Raw genomic sequence first — 20257 nt, 5'->3', positions numbered from 1 at the left:
CTACAGGGAGAGGGAAGTGGAGGGCTAGTGAGAGGCGTGAATGTGAAAACAGACTCCAGGAGTAAAGGAAATCTTATGGTCTTTTTCAGTGGGTGGGACTCAAGTCCTTTGTGTCTAGTTATTGTTGAAGCAGTTGAAGCACTGAGTCCTTGGGTGGGACTTAATCTTGAATTTTTACAGCTATGTCTTAAACATAGAACAAGGCATCTGAAAGATTTGTCAGGGGGGCACGTGTCCAGGGAACAAGCAGAATTCTTGCTATTTACCTTTACTAGCTGTGTTTTCTTTGTGCTTGAAACAGAAGCCCTGGCAGGAAGAAGCAGAGAAGAATTCCCTCTGCAACACCTGTGACATGGGTCCGGTGCCCTGCGGCCCAGGTCTCAGGGCATCCTGGCGGTCTGTCTCTGGGATGGACCTTGGGTGGCAAATCTCACCTGCCCACTGCCCTCGAAGTTTCCGGCTCAGCCACGGCTGCTGCAGCAGAGCAAGGGGCTGAAGGTCTGGGACACAGGTGAGGCCAAGTGTACCCGAGGAGGCCTGTGAGATGGTCTGACACAGGGAGGAGCCAAAACGGTCACACAGGGTTATTAGGAAGATCTGTACTCTGGCTGGATTACATTACAACCTCGTTGTTCAGTTGCTTAGTCATGTCCGACTCTTTGCGACCACATGGACTGCAGCACACCAGGCTTCCCAGTCCTTCACCACCTCCTGGAGCTTGCTCCTGTTTGTTGAGTTGATGATGCCATCCAACCATCTCATCCTCTGTTGCCCACTTCTCTTGCCTTCAGTCTTTCCCAGCATCAGAGTCTTTTCCAGTAAGTCGGCTCTTTGCATCAGGTGGCCAAAGTATTGGAGCATTAGCTTCAGCTTCAATCCTTCCAATAAATATTCAGGGTTGATTTCCTTTAGGGTTGACTGGTTTGATCTTGCTGTCCAAGGGACTCTCAAGAGTCTTCCTCAACACCGCAGTTCAAAAGCATCAATTCTTTGGTGCTCAGCCTTCTTTCTGGTCCAACTCTCACATTTGTACATGACTTCTGGAAAAACCACAGCTTTGACTATACGGATCTTTGTTGGCAAAGTGATGTTTCTTCTTTTTATTATGCTGTCTAGGTTTGTCATAGCTTTTCTTCCAAGGAGCAAGTACCTTTTAATTTCATGGCTGCAGTCACAGCCTGCAGTGATTTTGGAGCCCAAGAAAATGAAATCTGCCATGTTTGGGTAGCCATTCCCCTCTCTAGGGTATCTTCCCAACCCAGGGATTGAACCCAGGTCTCCTGCATTGCAGGCAAGGTTCTTTACCATCTGAGATTACAACCTTAGGAGGACCAAAGGTGAATGTGTCTCTTGACCAGATTTGGGGTACATCGTCCCACATGAGCCATTATGCAGGAGTTGTCATCTAAAAGTGTGAAGGTGGGAAATTATTTTGAAGGTCCTGTTCAGTGTCCTGTCTTGTATAACAGTGCAGCACCACTCTGTGTGTGTCCAGAGTTTTACAAGGGGCTTCTTCAGCCCAGGAAAGGGGCCATACCCAGAGCAGACCCAGGACCGCCTCTCCGGACTGTGCCTCATGGCTGGATTTTAACTGAACACTTCCTAAGTACCAGACCTTGTAAGAAAGGAAGAGGAGAGCTCACAGAGCCTGCCTTCTAGGCCCTCACTTTGCAGAGGGGAGGCCCTGCAGGTCTACCAGCCTGATAGACCCACATGGAGGAGGGCCCATGGTTCACTCGAGACCCCTGACATCTGCTCCCTGAGTGGACCTCGCTCCCTACGAGTCCTCGCTCAGATGCCTCCTTCTCAGAGAGACCGTCCCTGTTTTTAAGCCACGGTACGTCTCATCCCCTCATCCTGCTCCACTCTTTCTCTTTATTTCCGTACGTGAGTCCACTAACAGACCGTGTAATGTACTTAGTCTGATGACCGTTATTTATGAAAAGCTTCTTCCCTCTTGAATGGAAATGCTCATGAAGCAGAGACCTTTGCTACTTATAACTGACTGGTGCAGTAACCGTAAGCGCAGTCTGGGCTCCCTGGACCCCAGGTTACCTGATTGGGGTTGGCCTGGGTTGCCCGGGGGCAAGGCTCTCTGTTCCATAGCTCAGACCACTGCTTCTCTATCCCATTTTGTGAAAGAACATCAGTTCCTTGTTACGAGCTGGAATCCAGGGTTACATCTCATAAAGCTCTGTTTCTAGGCTCTCAGCAGAGATTGTTTCTCTCTCCTTTCTGTTTTATCTCTGATGGCAGTGCCTGGGATTTCATAGGTAGGACTTGGTCAGTGTTTATGGGAATGAAATGTACGTAGTTGACAGTGACATTTCTACATAGCTGACATTTCACCCCTCTTTTCCCAGGCATAGAAAGAGCTCTACTGTCTCTGCCACCCAGCACTCACCTCTGTGTCCCTCTGGACACAGCCTTGGGGAGTGGAAGGCCGGTCTGGCGTGGAAGCCGGGGTGGTTCTTGTCCCATGCCGCTGGCTTTTACCACAGCTCCTCCCTCTCCTGATCCTAAAGCTCCCCCCTAACGAGTGGCCCAAGTCCCTGCAGACACTGCCGCCCTGCCGTCATCTCCGAGTCGGCCTGGATTTAATCACACCCCTCCTTGCTGACTGGGTCCCAGGTCTCCACAGAAACAGACTCAGAAACAGTATTCACATCTCTCAGCTCCTTCCTCTGTTACCCAAGATAAGTGCAGGGAGGAGGTAAAACCAGGGCAGAAGGGCCAGGAGGTGCCTGTATGAACTCGAATGGGTCATCGGGTCTTTCTGGGCCAGGAGTCACATCCTTGCTTTGCAGTTGGTGGTGGGCTCCCTCTCCAAGGTGAGCAGCCTGCAGCGGAGCACGGTGAGGAATTGCAGCAGGAACCCCGACCACTGCTTCAGCCCTGGAGGCTGACCGCGGCTGCTTCTAGCCACGTTCCCGTCTTCCCAGGGCCTCTCGGAAGTGTGCAGACAGCGGTACGGCACCGGATCTCTCTGCGGCTGTCAGGGGACAGTTACACACGCGGAGGAAGGCCCTCTCACCAAGCCGGAGCCAATCTCTGTAGCTCAGACAGCGCTGTAGAGGGGTCTCAGGTGTTAGATGGTCCTTTGTCTGCTGTTGTAACCGAGAGAGAGAGGTCCTTCCATCATGCTTCTCCTTCTCTGGGAAGGTGTCTTGACAGTGAGAGCCAGATCGATGGGGCTGAGCCAGAGCGGAGGGCAGGGCCAGCAATCCAGGTCCTCTTGATGGAGAACAGGCCCCTCACAAGGATTCCCCTGCCTCAAAACCGACTGCTGTGGCTGTCAGCACTTACTGGCCATTTGGAAGCGGCTCCGTTTGGGGACCCAGATCCCTCTACTAGCCCCTTGCAGGTAATTGGTGTCCTTTGGGAGAAGGAGGAGAAGAAAGCTGAAGGAGGTGAGGAAACAGGACACTTGGTCCAAGTGCTGTTTCACCTGCCCTTTTCTCCAGTTTGCTGCCTCGCCAAGACGTTTCCCCATACCTCTGCCATACAGCTTCCCGCCACCCCACCCCTGCCCAGCCCCCACGTACACTTTCTCTAACCCTAACAAAAGAGAAGAGGAAGTGGCTATCAGCTCCAGTCAGGATCTCAGCAGAAACATCAGAAGTTGTCATCACCTTCAGGTTCTGAGTCAGCGAAGGGGGAGGGAAGTCGGCTCCCACCACAGCACGTAATTCTGCTCCAGGGGCTCTTCTCACCACACCGAGCCCAGGTGGCAGCGTGGGCCCCCTGGCAGCGTGAGGCCGGGGTTCCTTGGAGAATCCCACCGCCATCAGGAAGTGCCACAGACTCCCAGTTCTCCTTGGTTAAGGCCAGGTTCAGGGGGATGGGGAGAGGAGCCAGGAGGGAGGGTGTGGCCCGTGTAATCGGAGCCAGGGCCTCAGCTCAGTAGCATGCCCACTGCAAAAGCCAGTGTTGTCTTACTGAGAACAAGGCACTGCTTAAAAATGCGAAGGAAAGGTTAAAAAGGAGATAAATCCCGTGTATTTCTTTTCATGTTTGGCTTTCCATTGTACCTAGAACTAGGATAATCAACTCTACATCATGGTAGACGATGATCAGCCTGTAATTTGATGATTGATCAGCCTGTAATTTGGACTGATTTATGTGGGTGAAAATTGATTTTTTAAAATCTCTTGGATGATAGTGCTAACAGACCCCCACCTACAGACATAACTGTTAGTTACAAGTGCCTGCTGGGTTTGGGAAGTTAATAATAGAAGGTTAGCCTTCTAATCCAGGCTTTGCTGTCTATTGATATTGTTGCCTATCTGTATATCATCATGATCATTTCCAAACATTTGTTGTGGCTCTTATTAACTGTATAAGGAACCCACAAAAGGTAGAAATCACAGTTATATGAAAATCTCTCTTTCTTGTGTTGCCCTGAACTGATTTCAATTCTTGGTCAAGTGGCATGTTCAGTATCATCTCTGTTTCCTGAGTTCTTCCTGAAAGAATTGGCTTCTCAATGAGGAGTGCTTGGCCATGTCTTTGGCCTTTTGGAAATGTCTGCTCACCTCCTTTAGGTAGAGAATATTCCTTCCTAGCAAAAAATGTGTATTATATAAGTATATAGAGAGAGCTGATTGAAAATGCAGGAACCAACTAGCCAGTATCTATAATATTTTCTCTGAAATGGCTAGCTTTATGGCACGGCTTGAGATGCATTAGGAGAGTAAGTCATATTTCATTTGTTTCTTCTCCTCTGATGGGTGCCCCATGAGACTATGGTCCCTTGGACTGACATCTGGTAGAAGAAACATTGAAGGATAAATGAAATGCTTCCAGTTAATCCCATTATGCTGTTTACTGACATCCTCTCTGGGCTCAATCTATCCCCAAGGGACTTTCTACAGGGGAGCATATTTGATGGGAAATATAGATTGTGTCCTAATAAGCCAACGAAGGTAATCATGAGTCCTGGGCTTGCCAATGGAGGCTGTCGCTCCGAGAGCCCACAGAACGGGACAGATTCTGTTTCTTCCTCCACATGCCATGCTCAGTGAGCTTGGGAAGGTTTGCAAAGACTAGGTTAGTGTCATTTAATTGCAGCGTTATTTCCATCCTGAAAATTATACTACATAGAAGACCTGAGTTCAGACCTGGTTCCACCAGATAGCACTTTGTAGCTTTCCTTAGCCTTCAGGCCTTGATGTTGTTAATCAGAGTCACTGCCTGAAAATACTTGGAAAACTTGGATGCCACATTCACACATAAGCTATCATTTATCATGATTACAATATCCCCATTGGGCCCTTTTATTTTCTACTAAATAGTGGAGCAATCTCTTTAAGCAGAACCCATCATTTCCTGAGGTATCTTCTTACTTCCCCTTTGCATTGCCTGTTATAGATCTGTCAAGAGGTGGAAGACCAACCACTTAAGTCTCCTCTTTTGGAGATAAAAAGTCAATGTGGCAACTGATCTTGCTGTGAAGAGTTGAAAAAATTTTTCATTGTAAGAATCTACGTGTTTGTTTGTTTGTTTGTTTGTTTTAACCTGCCTAATAACCCCTTCAAGGTGAAATCCAGCAGGGGTAATTAAGGTAAAATCAGCAATAACATCCTTCATTGAACTTTCAAAACAGGAACTTTGTGAACATTTTACCCAAAGCTTGCATGCATTAATTAAGTAATGTAAATTAAAGTAGTATGCTCCTTTATTTTTGCTTACTCTAGGAAACCAAGCATTCCATTCCAGCCTGAATGTTGACACGCTTAGGAAATCAAAGCTTCCTTGTTTCATCGTGTTGGATTGGATGAGTAATAAGAAGTTTCTCTGGCCTCTGGCCTAAATGTATAGGTGCTGCAGTGGGACAGAGGTGCTATAGGTCAGTGAGCTCAACTTGGACAGGTGGGACGACCAGAAGGAAGCACAGGTTGGGTACTGCAGGAAGATCACCACATCTTGGTTATCACAGATCTCTAGGTGGTTAAGATTATATCAAGTACTTGAAGTTCAAGTCATAATAAGCCTGGAATAGAGTTCTAAATTTAGGGCTGGAAGCACTTTAGAGATCATCTAAACTCTTGTCACCCAAAAGTCTGGCCTGAGAACTGGCAGCATCAGTATCATCTTCAGGTCCCACGCTGGACCCACTGAGCCAGAGTCTGTGTGTAGCAAAATCCCCAGGGGGCTCGAAGTCATATTAAAGTTGTAGTCTCATTGGTCTAACCCATTCCTCTTGTTGTAGAGATGAATGAAGTCACCAAAAGTCTATGTGACATCAAGCAATGCCAGTTCAGAGACAGTTCTGGTTCAACTAAAATTTCTATACTACTTGTATAAGTGGGTTAATATCATGTTGGTAGCTCAGCTGGTAAAGAATCCGCCTGCAGTGGAGGAGATCCTGGTTCGATTCCTGGATCAGGAAGATCCCCTATAGAAGGGATAAGCTACCCACTCCAGTATTCTTGGGCTTCCTTGGTGGCTTAGCTGCATTATCGTGACTGTAGGTCAAGTGCTTGGGCACCTTGAGAAGGGAACTGTTAATAAGGCAGCACAGAGGAAAGCGGCTTGGCATCCACTGCCTATGGTGAGGCAGTGCAGTGTTGAGGTGGGGTTCACCCCAGGGCCTTGCTCCTCCTGCTCCCTCTGCCTGTGATGCTCACCTCTGAGTCTTCACATGGCAGGTGCCTCCTTATCTCCCGAGACTCACCCTTGGAGAAGCTTTTCTTGGTCACTCAATCTCGAGCCACTTTCTCTCCCCATTCCAATCCCCTCAGTCATTCTCTATCCCCATGGTCTTGCCTCTAAAAAAAAAAAATTCATAGCAATTATTAAATGAAACTATTTATTTTAACACCTTATTGTCTGTCTTCCCTCCCAAAACATGTTCGTTTGATGAGAGCAGGCACCGTGTTCTGCTTGTGCACTGCAGAGTCCCTCCTCACCAACAGCAGAGCCTGACACAGTACCTGCACAATACTTATTTGCTAAATGACTAAGTAATTGAGAACAAAGTATGCCATGTTCATGGTAAGAATAATCATCAATAAGAGCTAACGTTTGTTGATTTTAGCAATATGTAGGGAGGGCACTCTGCCACAGGTTTTATCTACATTGTCTCATTTAATTCTTTATTATCAAAAGCATGAGCTAGTGTTGACTGCTTGGAGATTGTGACCTTATAAAATTGGGGGAGATGATTGAAATCTGACTTGAATTCAGGACATTTCCCTAAAGGAAAGCACTGAGTGGCCCTCTGCACAAAGTGGTCCACACTTGGGGAGGATCTCAAGGATCCAGGCTACTCCCAGGACTGTCTTGGCTCCCTTGATGGTTTTCCTTTGAGCACACGAATAGGGACAACCTGACTTAGAGGCCTGATGAGGAATGAAATGTCCTGATATGCTTTTCAAAGTGATGGTGGAAAAATGAACCCTTTCTTACCCCTTCCATGACCTGCAAAGCCATCTGTAACAGAAAGTAAGTTGTGCTTGGAGGACATGATGCCAACCAGAGGACAATCCTTGATCTTCATTTTTCACCAAAGCAAATAGGTCAGTATTGGCTTCTGTCATCAGATACATTTCATGGTGCCTACGGAGAGAGGAGGGCTTCCCAGGTGGCGCTAGTGGTAAAGAACACTCCTGCCAATGCAGGAGACATAAGAGATGTGGGTTTGATCCCTGGATTGGGAAGATCCCCTGGAGGAGGGCATGGCAATCTACTCCAGTATTCTTGCCTAGACAATCCATGGGGGACTGGGCGCTTTAAGATTTCAAGATATCTTAGAGTGCCCAGTCCCCATTCCACTCTCCATCTCGCCCTCCATCGGCCCTGCACGTCCCTCGAAGACAGCCACACCCAGCTGACTCAGTAGGACGAGGCCTACCAACAGATCAGGGAGTCAGCCGGAAGAGCACATCTATAAGGAGAAGCAGGAGGATGGAGCGGAGAACAACTTGAGTGAATGCATTTCATTCCAGAGAAGAGCTTTTTAAAAAGCCATTTAACATTTAAAGTTCTATTATTATTTTTGGCAGCATGTTGAGTCCATGTCTCTTTTTTGGCTACTTTTCTAGTACTTTATGTATCTGGAAGCAGAATTTGCAACCGATTTCAGTAACTCTGGGAAAGCTTTTTCAGTGCCATTATAGGAGGTGTTTAAATGCTATCTAAATGTTATTTGGTGCACTCATCAAACAAGAGGCAGGCACAACTGGGAGTGACCAAATAAAATGACCTGTAATTTATGTTTCTATATCATAAACATAAAAATGCCTGAAGCATTGGTCTTTGTAGAATTAATTATATAACTTAAAAAGCAAATCTAACAACCATTACCCATAAATTCCAAGTTAATTACACAAAGCAAAAAACAGATGGGTGTACAAGACCGTGGGTGGGCCCTTCCTTTACACGGTCAGTCATGCAGCCTGGTATCTTTATTTTAATAAGCTTTATTTAATTTTAGTTGTATTTATGTGTTTGTTTATGTGTTTATTTATTTTGTCTGTGCTGGGTCTTCATTGCTGCCCTGGCTTTTCTCTAGTTGCAGACAGTGTGGGTTTTTCTCCAGTTGTTGTACGCAGGCTTCTTACTGCGGTGGCTTCTCATTTTACAGAGCGTGGGCTCTAGGGCACTTGAGCATCAGTAGTTGTGGCTTCCGGGCTCTCGGGCACAGGCTCAATAGTTGTGGCCCATGGGCTTAGTTGCTCTGCAGCATGTGGAATCTTCCTTGACCAGGGACTGAACCCATGTCTCCTGCATTGGCAGGTGGATTCTTTACCACTGGGCCACCAGGGAAGCCCAATAAACTTTCTGTTAGGCAAAACTGCAAGTATGTACAAAAGTAGAGAGGCCATGCACACATCATCTAGCTTCAACAATCTCCCTTTACTGGCCCTTTGCCCTGATGGTGAGAGGAGGAGCTGATAGGTGTGGCCCTTGTAATAGCTGCAAAGGCAAAAGAGTTGTGTCCATGGCAGGGGTGGGTTATGCACATTAACTACTTGAAGCTGTAGGTAAAGTAGGTAGATCATAAGCTTCATCTCAACTTCTGCTTCAAGACATCAGGCCAAAAAAAAGAGTCAGGTTTATAAGCATTTATTGTCTACCATGAGCCCATCATTGCACTAGATTTTGTAATGGATTTAGAATAGTAGTCATTAACATATTGGAATGGTAAAATAGTTTCCATTTGCCCTTCCATGTATCATCTCCTCATTACCCTACCCTGCTCTGCATCCCGGGAGACTGATCTGTACTACATCAGAAGCCCCCCCGCCCTCTGACTTCTGCTGGGCTGAGCCAAGGGGTGGCAGGGAGACGGACACCAGCAGGATGTTGGAGACAGGGATGTTGAGCGGGGAGGGTACCGGCTCACACAGAATGTGAGGCAGTGCTGCCCTGACTATCAGCCGATGAGTTTTAGTTGATTCAAGAGAAATAGTATGCTCAATATAACTCATCCTTAGGAAAATGTAAATTAAGCCACAGTGAGATACCACATCACACTCAGGAGAGATCATGTCACATCCATTGGGATGGCTATTATTGGGAGAGGAAAAAAAAAATAAACAATATCAACTGTTGATGAGGGTGTGGAGAAATTAGAAAGTTTGTGCATTGCTGGTAGAAATGTAAAATGGTACAGCCACTGTGGAAAACAGTATGGCAAATCCTTAGAAAAGCTGATAGAATACCCATATGATCTAGCAATTCCATTACAGGGTATATACCCAGAAGAACTGAAAGCAGAGACTTGAACAGATTTTTGTATGTCAATGTTCATAGCAGCATTATTCACAATAGTCAAAAGGTAGAAGAGAACCAAACATTCATGGATGGATGAATAGATAAACAAGATGTGGTATATACATAAAATGAAATATGATTCAGCCTTAAAAATAAATGAGATTTTGATACTTGCTGTAATAGGGATGAACCTTGAAGACATGATGCTAAATGAAAGAAGCCCGATACAAAAAATAATGTAAATATTGTATTATTTCACTAACATGAGAAATCTAGAGTGGTCCAATTCATAGAGACAGAAAGTAGATTGTAGGTTATGAGGGACTGGGAAAATTGGGGAATGGGGAGTTATTGTTTGATAGGTACAGAGTTTCCATTTGAGAAGATGAGGAATCTCTGCAGATGGATGGTGCTGATGGTTGCAAAACAATGTAAACTGACTTAAAGCCACTGAACTATATACCTAAAAAATGGCCATAATTGTAAGTTTTATGTTATGTGTATTTTACAATAAAAAAGTAATAGGTACACTTTGCAGCTTTACCGCAAAGTGAAGATATGGAAATTTGTTTGGAGGCGTTTAGCGTCAGTGTACAGGAGTAAAATATGTGGCCCACTCTCCCCTCCCCTGCCACTTATACAAGGAATTTTTTCCCCAATAAATCTGAGATTGCAGAACCAAAGACATCCCACTGTGACAAGTGTCTCAGATTTTCCCTCTGCAGGGTGTGGGTGCCCCTATCCCCCTGCCCACTGCAGTGTTCAAGGGTCAACTGTATTTAACTTCTTAGCAAGAAAATTCTTCTCCTCCTCCTTCCTCTCTTTCTCTTCTTCTTCAATTAGTATCTTTGTGTATATAGGTTCTAAGGCAAGAACCAGGAAGCTGGCAGTATGGAGACTTTTTCTGCAGGCAATTAAGGTAGCCCAAAAAGAGAGGTGGAGAAGAAAGGGCAGGTAATAGAAGTGCTGTGATGAGAGGCTGCTTTTTCCAGATCTTTTCAGGGAGGCGGTCTGGTCCTTTTCATCATGGAGACCTTTAATTAGGAACTACATATTCATGTGTTATTTACCTGGCCAACAATATTGGCTCAAACACTGGTTGCTATAAACAAAATTTTCACTGAAAAGGAGGCTTAATAATATTTCTTAATACAAAGAATTCTGTAAATTGTCTCTTCAGTTGTAACTTGTATCAAGGGTGAGGTCTTCTGAATGATAGTTTAATAAGGCACATGCCTCTTAACATGCCAAAATATCACAGATATTTTCTCCTTACACACAGAATGAGCACCAAGTTTACTTAAGACCAAATGTAACTCTGGAATAAAGGAAGAGGGACTATGTCTGAAATAAAACCTGAGTTTGAGTCTCAGATCTGAAGAAAGCTAATATGAAAACATACACTGTTGCTATTCTTGTTACAAATTACTTGGACATTGTTCTCTCTTTACAGCAGCTCTGTTCATTATTCCCATGTTAAGGGTGGAGAAATTGGAGCTTACTAACTTGAGGAGTAGTTATTAAGCTACAGACCGATATTGAACCAGAGCTGCCTTCTCAAACACCACAGCTCTTTGGGTTCCATCAGAGCTGTGAAAGGCAGGCGATTATATACATGGATTTTCCAGAAGACATGATCAGAATGTTCTATTCCCTCAGTTGTTTTCAGGGCAGGAATGAGACTAAAGTATTGTGTCAATATATAGATTCAACCACATCATGTATTTCTTATTTGTATTTCTTGTTTACCTTAAAATTTTTTAAAGATTTTCATATCATGACTATTTCAATTCAAATAGTTGGATGATAGATTTAAGCTTGACAGGTGATGAAATTGAGATGCAACTTGACTTTTCAAAGATCAGTTTACTCGTGGCTGTTGTTCAGTCGCTGAGTCACGCTCAGCTCTTTGTGACCTCACGGACGGCAGCACACCAGGCTCCTCTGTCCTTCACTATCTCTTGGAGTTTGCTCATGTCCATTGAGTCAGTGATGCCATCCAGCTGTCTCATCCTGTGCTGCCCCTTCTTCCTCCTGCCCTCAATCTTTCCCAGAATCAAGGTCTTTTCCAATGAGCCAGCTCTTGGCATCAGGTGACCAAAGTATTGGAACTTCAGCTTCAGCTTCCAATGAGTATTCAGGGTTGATTTCCTTTAGCTTTGACTGGTTTGATCTCCTTGCTGTCCAAGGGACTCTCAAGAGTCTTCTCCAGCACCACAGTTCCAAAGCATTAATTCAGCATTAAGCCTTTATGGTACAACTCGCCCCTCTGTATATGACCACTGGACAACCACGGCTTTAACTATATGGACCTTTGTTGGAAAAGTGATGTCTCTGCTTTTTAATACACTATCTAGGTTTGTCATAGCTTTCCTTGCTAGTGGCTGAGTTGAGGAATATCCTAGGACCCTCATCTCTGGGTTACTGGTTGTCATGGCAATGCAGAGGTGGCTGTACAGTGGTTCTTGTTTAGGTGGTGGGGCCTGGATGTCACACTGACCTAGGCTAAGCAACTGGAAAAACAAACAAACAAACAAAGCAAGCCTTCACATACTAGTTTCACATATTTAAGTTGTAGTTTCTAGTAATAGTTTTGAAGAAAAAGTCAAAGTTGGAAATACAGTGTTCACTAACTTTATTTTCTGCAAATTTTTTGCACCGGAACAGACAATTGTTAGGTGAATTTTAGAATTAGGAAAGTTCAGACATTTAATGCAGATTAAAATGTTACTGATTTTGCTTCTGTAATCACTTTTTTGCTCGCCAGCATTTCTGTGAGTCAGTTTCACTTGTAAGGAAAACCTAACTCTTTTGAAAAGCAAACCTTCTCAAGAGTGACCTCTATTAGGAGCCAGTGGTGTCTGTTTCACAGTTGATTCTGACTGCTTCATTATTCCCACTTCCCAAACTGCTAAATACACATAGCTGTACCGTATCTTCTGACTTCATTCATTTGATCCACAAATATTTATTAAGCACTTAACACATGCAGGGCTTCTCTTGTGGCTCAACTGGTAAAGAATCCGCCCGCAATGTGGGAGACCTGGGTTCAATCCTTGGGTTGGGAAGATCCCCTGGAGAAGGGAAAGGCTACCTACACCAGTATGCTGGCCTGGAGAATTCCAAGGACTGTATAGTCCATGGGATCACAAAGAGCTGGATGCAACTAAGTGACTTTCACTTTCATTTTAACATGTGCAGGCACTGTTCTGGTCTCTTGGGATATGTCAGTGAATAACAGAAGCATCTCTGCCCTCTAGAAACTTACATTTTAGCAACTTTGAAGGTACCTTGCTATTCACATATTAATAGCATTACATATGTTGACTTCTAAGAGAAGGGGAATACATTACAGTATTCTCATGTAGACCTGGTTTCCAGCCATAGCCTTTCCATGAGCATATCTGCTGGTAAATAATCTGAGTAAGGAATGTTAAGAGGAAATATTCTCATAAACTCAATATGGGTTTTTCGGACCTTTTAGCTCTACCTCAGGATAGCTAGGAGCCTGACAGAAGTAACGGGCTAGTTGCCTTTAAGAGCTGAGGTTAAATCAAAGAAGTTTTTCTTCATGGTAATCAAGGAAAGAAACCTTTCCTCCCCTATCCCACGCAGAGCACTATATTAATCATTCATTGCTCATGAAATTCAGACATATATCTTAGTTTTCTGCACAGAACTGCATAATGATAAAAAACCAAAGGGCTCTGGGTGGAAACCAGGCAGAATGGGGAGGAAAGAGGAAGATGATAGAACAGCCTCACAGCTTATATCGTAAACAGTGTCAAGAGGCACAAAGAGAGAAATCTTTTCATGTTGCTTCCCAATCTAGGCTGGTCCTTTTGAACCGTAACACAGTCTTGAAATTTTTAAGAGTCTCTGCAACTCAAAATCCGAAAGCATAAAATAATGGGGAAGTACTGCCACTTCTTTTTAGCTTTGTTATAGCGCAGGTATAAATGAAATCAGCAAATACATTTCAAAAAGTAAATATGAAAAATATTGAGCTTATGCATTTATGAAGATTCTGGTTCATAAATGAAGGCTTCATTTTTTAAAAATAAAAATTGTTATTTTGAGTCAGTTATTGAGTCTCTTTCAACTTAAAAAAAAAATTCAGCAGACTCTGTGTGTAGTTTTTCATATAGGAAATTGCTCTTTGGTACTTCCCTTGAACCCATCCTCTAAGTTCTAAAAGAGCTGCTATTCATTAGGCCCAGCTGACATGAGAAGTTATAATTTTCTTGGTTTTCTTAAAAAAATGACAGTTGATATTTTGCAACTTCTGAATGTGGGTGGGAAGATGACAAATAACAGAACATATATCATTAAGACATCCTGGAAGAAGGTAACTAAACTCTGGATGTATGCTGGGGATGGAGGCAGGAAAGAGGAGGAGGTGTCTCAGTGGAACAAGTGCTGGGCAGGAAGGCTCCATAGCTGACTGCTCTGTGCTTGCCAAGTACTTGGGTTCTGCAGTGGCATTGAAGCAGAATCTTGTTCAAAGTTGGTTTTTTTTTTTTTTAAAGATACCTAATTAGGATGAATAAAATAGTCATCTCCTATGTGAAAATCTTCACTGTTGTGACTGCTTATCCTAAAAAAGATTTAAAAGTGAGTTTTGTTATGCTTCATGCTTTCCTCATTGATGCATTCTAGACTTTTCCTTTCATGGAACTCCTGGCCTTAATCCTGATGGGCACTTCAATTTAATGAGTGGACAGCCTCTTTAGCTATAAACCAGAGGTATAGCTCTCCCCAGATCGAATTTCAGAGAGGGTCTCTTAAACTTTGTTAATTGCAGACTGGAAAGCTTGCTTGTCTATCTGCAATGCTGAAATGTGTGTGGGCAGAAGTCAGATTCATAAAGAGAGACAAAGGCAGAGAGTTAGCCTGAGTCACTTTATTCTGACAAGCTTGATTTTGTGTGTGTATGCTTTTTGGTGGGGGCACGTTGTTCAGCCCACTGTGAGCTAAAAAAAGAAAGAAAGAAACCCAAACAGCCATGAATTGAACTACAGGTCCTCTATTCCAATTGTAAGTCTAGGAAGTTGAGTTGAAGATAGTATTGACTAGGTACAAAAGCAATGAGTTATGGACTGTCAGGAGCCCTTCTCTAATTAACAGACTTGCCACTGGCATTGGTGTGGACTCCACAGGGGCGATTTAGGAAACAGTTGTACCTGTGCTGAACCTCTGTGATGCAGCCCCTTGTCACCATCCTCTGGAGAGCATCGAGCCCTGGGACAGTAAAAAACATCACTCCATCACCTCCTGCAGAAATCATCCCCTTTTCTATTCACCACTGTCTCTTCTCAGTATATACTGCTCCAAATGTAAATTAGCATTGCCTTAAAATTTGGGGGTAGGTTGGGAAGCCAATAGTAGTACTTTGAGTGGTACATTAAATACTCTACAAAAGCTTCCTGGATCTCTATTAGGAGTCTGATAACATTAATATTATAATTCAAATATTACTATAAACATACATGCAAATCCTTAGTCTATCTTTTATTGCCTATTCTCATATTAGATGGGCTTCCCAAGTGGCTCAGTGGTATAGAATCTACCTGCCAATGCAGCAGCTGCAGGGCATGCAAGTTCAGTCCCTGGGTGGGCAAGAGCCTCTGGAGAAGGACATGGCAACTCACTTCAGTATTCTTGCCTGGAAGTTGCACGGACAGAGGAGCCTGGTGGGCTACAGTCCATGGGGCCACAGAGAGTTGAACACGACTGAAGAGACTGAGCACATATGCATGCATTCATATTAAATATGTATCGTACATCAAAAGACACAGTTCTTTTTTTTCCTAGCAATATAAAAAGCAACACAAAAAGTACAAATTCTCATGACAAGTGTGATCAAATGCTTTAGCCAGGAAACTATGTACCATATTTTATGAAAATAATGATTGGTTAAAGTTGAATATTCCTTCCTTGAGTTTAACACAAAATCATGGATCAAACACTATTTATCTGGCAAATTCTCTGCTCAGTGCATCCTCCAACTCTTGAGACGTTGTGGAGCCCAAGGGTTGAGGAGGCTTCTGAACCAAACCTACCCTCCCAACAGAGTGTATGATGAGGGAATGAGAGAGGGAACATGGTCCTGCTGGGTTTTTCTCACAGTTGGGGTTCAGTGGAGCTGATCCAGCAGCTGCTGGGGACTCACACCGTTCTGGCTTTCTCTTGCCCATTTACGGGTAGGCCTACATGAGTTTATTTTCTGAGAAACCCCTAACCTTGGGTTTTCACTGTAAACCCGATATAGACAGTATATGGTTGGGAATGGCTAGCCACAGATGGGAGAAGGCAATGGCACCCCGCTCCAGTACTCTTGCCTGGAAAATCCCATGGACGGAGGAGCCTGGTAGGCTGCAGTCCGTGGGGTCGCGAAGAGTCGGACACGATTGAGCGACTTCACTTTCACTTTTCACTTTCATGCACTGGAGAAGGAAATGACAACCCACTCCAGTGTTCTTGCCTGGAGAATCCCAGGGACGGGGGAGCCTGGTGGGCTGCCGTCTATGGGGTCACACAGGGTCGGACGCGACTGAAGCGACTTAGCAGCAGCAGCAGCAGCCACAGATGAGCTTGTAGGGATAAATTGGGAGTGGTTAGCACAGAATATGTGGAATGTTTATCAGAAGTAAGGCCTCGAAACTAAATTTGACACCAGAGATGATAAAAAAAATTGAGCAACCTATTGATTAATGTAAACCCTATTATGTTTTATGTGTGGCAAGTTATTTTTCAAAAATTCTATCTTCTCTGGGGAGATACTATGTCACAAGTGTTATGAAGAACTCATACACCAGAGGTTTCCACTTTTTGAGAAAAAAATCTGTCTTTTCCCCCAAAATCTTTGAGGTATAATTAGAAGCAGTGAACTAGATGTACACAAAAAGCATAGATATCAACAACATAGTGCTGACTGAAGATGATTTTTAGTGGAAAAAAATGAAATGAGACTTATAACAGTATCATCTATGTACATTAAATCACAAACACATAATCAACAACATTACACCTTTTATAAGGGTCCATGCATATCAGGGCTTCCCTGGTGGCTTAGATGGTAAAGAATCTGCCTGCAATGCAGGAGACCTGGGTTCAGTCCCTGGGTCAGGAAGATCCCCTGGAGAAAGGAATGGCAACCCACTCCAGTATCCTTGCCTGGATAATCCCATGGACAAAGGGGCCTGGTGGACTGAAGTCCATGGGGTCGCAAAGAGTTGGACATGACTGAGTGACTAACAGCTAACATTTTTTTTAATGCATATCAGACACTTCTGAGTGACATGCTTATAGGAAGGAAGAGTGAGGGGACACAGGGGGTGGGGCTGGAGATGAAGGGGTTAAATGAAATAAAGGAAAGCAAGCAAGGACCTGGCACCCACCTAGAATGCTGGGCTGTGGATTCAAGAGTATAATTCACTCTGTGAACCTGAGGGCCAAAGACTCCCATGGTAGGAGTGAGAGGAGTTGGAAAGTGGGGGTCCCTGGGCACAAGGAAGGGAAAAGGAACCTACTGAGTTCATACTTCCTTCTCCATCCTCCCCCCTGCCATGTCAGTGACATCTGCAGAAGGGGCCATGCCGCAGGGAATTTTTTCTATAGGGGACTGTCTAGAGAATATTCTAGCCCATGCAGGCCAGTCTCACAACTATTCAACTTGGTTGTTGTAATTGAAAGCAGTCATTGACAATCCACAAGAAATGTGGAGGGCTGTTTTCTAGTAAAACTTTACTTAAAAAACAAGAGGCAGACTGCACGTGACCCATGGGCTGTAGGCGGCTGACCCCTGGCATGAGAGCTGGCGTGCCCCCTCCTCATGGACTGCCCAGAGCAGAGCCACCAGGATGATTCTGTCATTCAAAAATATGACCTCAGAGGACAGATGCAAAGGCATCAGGGCTCATTTAAATTCAGAGAAAAAGAACCTGAGGTCCATAGGGGCTTCCGTGATAATAGAATTTTAGACATCCTGAGCATTTGCTGCTGGGATAAATAACCTGTGGGCAGGGTTCACATCATTTTTCATTTGATCAAGTCAAGAGCATGTTTCATAAGCAAATGCAAATGCTCAAGAGCTTTTCTGAGTTTGTAGCAAATGGCAGGAATTTACATCCTGTGTGTCCCAGCGGCATGGTGCCAGGGGCTCCCTCTCCACCTTTCTCAGACATGTTGGCCTAAGTCTTTGGGGCACTTTCTCCAAGAACCCCCAAACTGGACTGGAGGCTGTCTAGGCAAGAGCTAAGCCCACGCCTGCAGCTCATGTCATGTGAACGTAGGACAAAAGCATAAAGTCTTCAAAATCATCATTTCTACATGAACAGGCCAGTCAAGCACTGTAGATTCAAGCATGAGGATCACCAGTGCGAAGCTTTTCGGATGTCAACAGCAAAAGGTAAACAAAATCAAGTAGCTGGACTGCCTTTCACCTCCACCCTGGTTCACTGGCTTCTAGTTGCTAATTATCATCTCTCAAGGTTCCTGTCCTGTCCCCTGTTGTGTCTGTCTGGCGAGCATCTAAGCCTCTCTCTCATTACTGAGTGCCTGGCTGTTTTCCAGCAGAGGGCCGGTTCCCTCTGGCCCTGGAAGGACAGCCTGTACCATGATGCGCTGACATCTTAATTTGGTCCTGTAACAGCGTGCTTATCCACGGCCATCCGCTTGGTCCAAGTGAGATTTCCCCAGGCACCCCTTCCCCTGCATTTAGACTGTCTTGCTGTGGCTCCAATACTTTACTCTCCTAAGGAGAGGCTGTAAGGCAGAAAAGGCCCCATTTAAAGCCTGTATAAATTAGTGTCAGTCATAAAATTCACCCACTGTATTTCTCAGGAGTCCACATGTCAAGAGAGAGGTGAGAAGAATCATTAGCTAAGCGTGCTCTTCTGTTTGGCCTACCAGGATTTCAGTCTAGGACCTGCACATACTGACTAAGACAGGGGGTAGTTCTCCAAGCCGACTTAGGGAGAAAAATTAATAGTCAAAGGCTCCATGGACCTGTTATTCCCATGTCTGGTTATAAATCCAGAATATTGAAATATTGAAACTTGTTCATGAAGGTAATGCATTTTGTTAGTCTTAATTGAGAAATTGCCCTCAGCGTGGTACTTGATTTGAAAGTTTACTCTTAATGATATTCGGAAACAGGAATCCAACTTCATGCTTCCCTGTAAGTAAAACGATGGAAAATGTGTTAATCTCAGCCACATGAGGCCTTGGGTGCCCAGTAACAACTGCATTTACACTTTTGGCCTTGTGTCAGAGTAAAAGCAAAGAGCAATTTACACCTGCTGAGTGTCCTCTGTCTTTGTGCCCAGATCCAACTTTGCTCTTGTTTTCTCAGCTCTGCAACTTTATCTTCTTTCCTGCAGTGATTCTGTAGCTGAGCCCTCCAGGTCAAACACCTGCATATGCTCTTGGCCTTCATGTCTGCATTTCCCTGGAGGAGGGAAACAAGCCTGCCTTCTCCCTTCCAGACTCCAAGGTGAGAGGGAACTCAAGCGAGACCCAGAGAGACGGTATTCTTTCTACTTCTGCTGAGCATTCTGAGCATGTTGTTTAAAGGGTCAAGAACTTGAACTTAGAGAAAACGAATTAAAATATGTGATTATGTTAGTCTCAAACTCCTAGTTAGCGCCCCCTGCCCAACCTTTCCCCTTTGGTAACCACAAGTTTGTTTTCTATGTCAAAGGTCAATCTCTTGACCCTTTAAACAAAATGCCCAGGACTTCCCTGGTGGTCCAGTGGTAGAGAATCTGCCTGCCAATGCAGGGGACACCGGTTCGATCCCTGATCTGGGAAGATTCCACATGCTGCAGGGCAACTAAGCTGGTACACCACAACTATAGATAACCAACAAGGACCTACTATATAGAACAGGGAGCTCTACTCAACATCTTGTAATAATCTATAAGGGAAAAGAATCTGAAAAAAGAATAGATATATGTAACAGAAGCACTTCGCTGTGTACCTGAAACTAACACCTGGACTCCCCGGTGGCCCAGATGGTAAAGCGTCTGCCCACAATGCAGGAGACCCAGGTTCAATCCCTGGGTCGGGAAGATCTCCTGGAGAAGGAAATGGCAACCCAGTCCAGTATTCTTGCCTGGAAAATCCCGTGAACGGAGGAGCCTGATAGGCTACAGTCCATGGGGTCGCAAACAGTTGGACATGACTGAGCGGCTTCACTTCCTTTCACTTTGAAACTAACACAACATTATAAATCAACTATGTTGTTGTTTAGTCACTAAGTCATGTCCGATTCTGTGCAACCCCATGGACTGCTGCACACCAGGCTCCTCTGTCCTTCTTTACCTCCTGGAATTTGCTCGAATTCATGTCCAGTGAGTTGGTGATGCTATCTAACCATCTCATCCTCTGCCACCCTCTTCTCCTTTTGCCTTCAGTCTTTCCCAACATTATGGTCTTTTCCAGTGAATTGGCTCTTCGAGTCAGGTGGCCAAACTGTTGGAGCTTCAGCTTCAGCAGCAGTCCTTCCAATGAATATTCAGGACTGATTTTCTTT

General features: G+C 44.5%; 1 long non-coding RNA gene across 1 annotated transcript in view; it reads left to right on the top strand.

Moving 5' to 3' along the window:
- LOC122438198 overlaps window positions 1-19196 on the top strand; it is a 39200-nt gene extending 20004 nt beyond the window's left edge. Inside the window, exons 2-3 of the long non-coding RNA XR_006268480.1 lie at window positions 18060-18130; window positions 19104-19196. This is a non-coding gene — a long non-coding RNA (uncharacterized LOC122438198). The remainder of the gene's footprint in view (window positions 1-18059; window positions 18131-19103) is intronic.
- The last annotated feature ends 1061 nt before the right edge of the window (window positions 19197-20257 follow it).

This window comes from Cervus canadensis, chromosome 3, assembly GCF_019320065.1.
Source record: "Cervus canadensis isolate Bull #8, Minnesota chromosome 3, ASM1932006v1, whole genome shotgun sequence".
NCBI lineage: Eukaryota > Metazoa > Chordata > Mammalia > Artiodactyla > Cervidae > Cervus > Cervus canadensis.
This window is presented reverse-complemented; position numbering and strand designations above follow the sequence as displayed.